The sequence below is a fragment of the Pinus tabuliformis genome, chromosome 7, assembly GCF_031772625.1.
Source record: "Pinus tabuliformis cultivar Carrire ecotype Pingquan chromosome 7, CPIR1, whole genome shotgun sequence".
NCBI lineage: Eukaryota > Viridiplantae > Streptophyta > Pinopsida > Pinales > Pinaceae > Pinus > Pinus tabuliformis.
Window position 1 is genome coordinate 398,075,819 of NC_142293.1, and position 4,625 is coordinate 398,080,443.

The window sequence follows — 4,625 nt, forward strand, 5'->3', positions numbered from 1 at the left end:
ATACCTCAACTTGAATTTGCACTAATTGCTCTAGACGCTCAATGTTGACAGCCTACACAATTTGATAAAGATTACGACGATACACATCAACGATCCTGTAAGATGGCCATTTTCAATGCTCGATATTAGTACCAGAACTAAATGGCTTGAAAAATTGGATGAAATAATAGAATCAACTTGAATTTGCAACACAATTTGATAAAGATTAAGACGATACACATCAACGATCCTGTAAGATGGCCATTACCAATGCTCGATTTTAGTAACAGAACTAAATGGCTTGAAAAATTGGATGAAATAATAGACTGGAGATTCAGCTCTTTCTGGAATTCCATTTCAAAGTTACAACACGCCAAATATCAAACAATTTTCAAACCAGTCTCACAAACTATACTTCGACTTGACAAAACTATGTTCCTCTGGAAATATGCTCTGTTATTATCAACACCTCCAACTAGAACTTTCAAAATATAGCATAACTATCCTGAATCCTCCACTGCACAATTTGAAAGTTGAATCACAAAAGCAAGTTCTGAATGAACGGTGAAGTAAGCCCTCCGCTTGGTTTTAATTCAAGACAATGGGATCGATCAAACCTAGGGAACAATATTAGATGACCTGATTTTGTCAATCCATTGCCCCATGGAAGTTTCTGTGTTTCGAAACCCAAAGAAACCATATCTTTACTCTTATTCATGCTAAGTACAGCTCCCCAAGGTGGATTTAGTATTAAATCTGCAAACCACCAGTTTCCAACTTCTTTGATCTTTGTTGGGCGGAGCTTATTTTCATTGACAATGGCATCCCAAACCAGATTTTTGTCTTTCATCGCCTCAGCCAAACTGAAGCCTTCACCCTCATATGGTAAGGGGTCCAGATCAAATTTCTCTGCGAGTATTCCCCAGAGGTGTTTCCATTTATACACGTCTCCATTAGCATAATTAAAGGCCTGGTTCTTGGCATAAGGATCTGTGGCAGCCCAAATTTCTTGTTCTGTAATTAATTCTGCATCAGATGCATTCATAAACTGTTCCCACGAAATTATGTTCCCTGGGTACTTGAAAGGAAACCCCTCATGTTTGCAAATGGCAGCGTAAACACAGAGTGTGCCTAAAACATTCATCAAGCTCCACGGAGAGAAGCCAAATATGTGTGTCGGACGGTGAATGGACCAAGTTAATCCTTCTTTCTTCTTTGCAGCCTCAAATACAATATCCTCGAGAGTGTAGTAGAAATTGGGCACAGGTAGCCTAGGTAGCTCTTCGTGAAAAGGTGCCTCGTGAGGCTGATATTTACAATTCATGGCCACTGCATCAAATGGACCAATGTAGTGTTTCCCTCCAGTCTGAAGTCATATGTGCTGTAAATTCTCTGCATTCGGCAGGAGGGCATCTAACACATTACTCAACATTCTTCCATTGTCCTCACAGTTCTGCTCCTCTGTCTCTCTGCTAACCCAAACAACCCAAAAGAGATGAGTGACATCCTTCACCTTTTCTAAAGTTTGCTCTCTATCTAAAACATCACATTGAACATATTCCACTGGACTATCTGGAGACCAATCTGGCTTAGGCCTCCTAGCAACTCCATAAACTTTCCAAGGTCCACCAGGAGTGTCAGATAATGGCAATATTTCTGCCAAGCAATTTCCTACAATTCCTGTTACCCCTATGACCAATGCCACTCCCTGCTGCCTCCCAGATTTATCTCTGGAGCTTTCAAGATTGGTTTGGAATTCTCTCTGCATTGAAAGAGTTACGAGTTACCAAAATAGCAATCCACAATGCAATATAATGAAGCAAGAGCAACAATTCCAAATGCAGCAAAATGCTTATCATTTAACGCATCCAAACACGGCTTTGAGAAACACATCGAGATTATGAAGCCAAGTATGCATGTTCAGATTTAATACATGACCATTTCTATGTTGTCGAGATATGCTGCCTAGCTTCACAACCCAGCTATACATATCAGACCAGGTTTAAATGGATCTGTGTTAATGTTCATATTCAGTGCACTGTACCTTGAATGCACCTATATATTAAAAGAAAGTGTTTGATCAATTCATTAACTTAGCCCAGACCAGCACCTCAATAAATGTTCGATAAATCATTTATCCTCACCCAGTAGAGCAGCTCAATTCGTGCTCAGGTTTAGATGGATGTGTTAATGTCAGTATTCAATGCAATCTACTTTCAAATCCACTCACCCATAAACACAGCGAGTGTTGATGAATCCTTCACCCTGACCTTATTCACCACCTCAATTTGTGTGAACTCAACATATGCAACCTGGCATGGATATTAAGCTTGCCTTACAGGAGTCTGTGCTAATGTCGATATTCAATGGACCCTAAACCCAGCCCCACCATGTACAGAAATGGCTCTCTCAGTGCAGTAACCTAACCCTAAAATCCTAAATAATTACAGGAGAAAAAAGAGAGCAGTCTTTAGCTGTAACGGTGTAATAACCCTAAACTAAGAATCGTAAGAATTACAGGAAACAAAAGTTCAGTTTTTTAGCCCTAGACGATGCTGAATGTTTGAATTTAATATTAAATTATTTAAGAAAATTTTATCTGAAAAGTTTTTTTAAATAATACAAGAGACCATCAATTCCGGAAGAATTGGACAATATACATCTTAAATTTATAAAAACACCAAATTTAAAAAATACATAGAACTGTAATTGTTGAGGGCAGTAAACCCTCTCTGGGGAAAAGTAGTGAACCCGCATCATATGAACAGCCATCCACAGTCATCTCGATGTGCAGAGCATCCTGTGGAGCATCGGTGCCGAGCTTGGACAAGACATCGGCAACAAATTTGTCTCAGCTTTTTAAACCATTAAAGAGAACACTAGAATTTTGAAATCTGAGAAAATTTCACCTCACCGTTGAATGAATCATTAGTGAATATTTTTTCGGAAACACCAAATTTAAAAAATACATAGAACTGTAATTGTTGAGGGCAGTAAACCCTCTCCGGGGAAAAGTAGTGAACCCGCATCATATGAACAGCCATCCACAGTCATCTCGATGTGCAGAGCATCCTGCGGAGCATCGGTGCCGAGCTTGGACAAGACATCGGCAACAAATTTGTCTCAGCTTTTTAAACCATTAAAGAGAACACTAGAATTTTGAAATCTGAGAAAATTTCACCTCACCGTTGAATGAATCATTAGTGAATATTTTTTCGGCTGTGTGAGAGATATTTTATTTTAGTCCTACCCGTCTCGAAACCCTTCACCGATCAGCAGCAGACCAGGGAGAAAGAAAATGGCATTTGCTTGTTGAACTTTGTCTGAGAAGCGAAAACATATCTGCAATCTATATAATAATTTAATAATAAAAGTACGAAGAGCAATCCACAGAGGCAAAACGAGAAGAAAGATTACTGCAATGCTGCTTTTCATTAATTTCCCTAAAAATAACTATATTATAGTGAAGAAAGAATACTAAAACCCCAAAGAACCATTAACCCCAAATTTATCAGACTTTAAAGGACCATTAAATCGACATAAAATAAATGTGCAATTATAAACTAAAACAGTTACCCGCGAGTGCCAAGGGAACCTGTCCACCAAGAATATCAGCTCATTGTGATAAAATGCACACTAATCCACACACCAAACTGTGACAAGAAACATCACTATCAATTTCAATTTCAGAAATGTATACATGCAAAATTAGCACAAAAAATTCCATAATCCATGACTTCATTTAATCTTCCCCACTAATCACATACTACCAACTTATAGGCTATCAGCGCAGTGCTGTAATGCCGTACTAATGGATTGTAGGTAAGCAATTTCAAGAATGAGGCAATGATTGGAGTTTCCACGGATTTCTCACATCTCTTACCCAAGAAAGGAGCCAAATGACCTGACTGAGGATGAGCTGCGAGTTCCAAATGGAATTAGCGTTGCAGTGAAGAAATGAACACAGCTGAGCAGAGACTCGGATTGGAATCCTGCAACAAATTCATTCACTTGAGCAAAGGGCGCGGCAGCACAGACATAAAAATCGAGCTATCGTGAGATTTATATGGGTGAAGCAGCAGGGATGGTAGATCTTTGGGCATTTTGGTGTAGATCATGCACCGGTAGGTTTGCACAGGGCAAGGTAGCCGGTCTGCGTTAAGTATACATTGCGGTATCTTTTTCGGGTCTCTGTTTGCTGCACCATGATTATAACAAGCCCATATCAGCTGCGAAACGAGCCGCTGAAACCAATGGCTCGCTGGCGGTGTGTCGTTTCAATGGCTCGCTGGCGGTGTGTCCGTCCCGCTTCCTCATTAACCTTTCAGTGTTCCAGATCAACGATCACACTTCATTCAATCGTCTAACACCACAAATCTACGGTCAACAATAGGACACAGCAGCCCCTGGGGCAATTCATTTCAAAGGGAAACGCCTTACGGCGTAACAAGCATTGTATTTTCTACTCATATATTCTGGTTAATGCAATATAGATAGTCAAGGGTTTTAGCAGTTTCTTTCCCCAGAGAAATATTATGTTATGTGTAATTGATATTCTTCCTCTTTTTGATTGTTTTTTTCATCGATCAGTATTGGTTTTTGTTGTAAAAAATAGAGTAGATTCTTGTCTTGTGTTTTAGTATATC

At 39.4% G+C, this 4,625-nt stretch overlaps 1 pseudogene across 1 annotated transcript; it reads right to left on the bottom strand.

The window, feature by feature from the left end:
- Positions 1–237: 237 nt before the first annotated feature.
- On the bottom strand, positions 238–4,147 carry LOC149247658 (3-oxo-Delta(4,5)-steroid 5-beta-reductase-like; annotated as a pseudogene). Its single transcript, XR_016266634.1, has 5 exons — positions 3,863–4,147; positions 3,556–3,632; positions 3,166–3,321; positions 2,731–2,800; positions 238–1,741 (listed from the first exon to the last, which is right to left on the bottom strand). The product of XR_016266634.1 is annotated as a 3-oxo-Delta(4,5)-steroid 5-beta-reductase-like (transcript).
- Between the last annotated feature and the right edge of the window lie 478 nt (positions 4,148–4,625).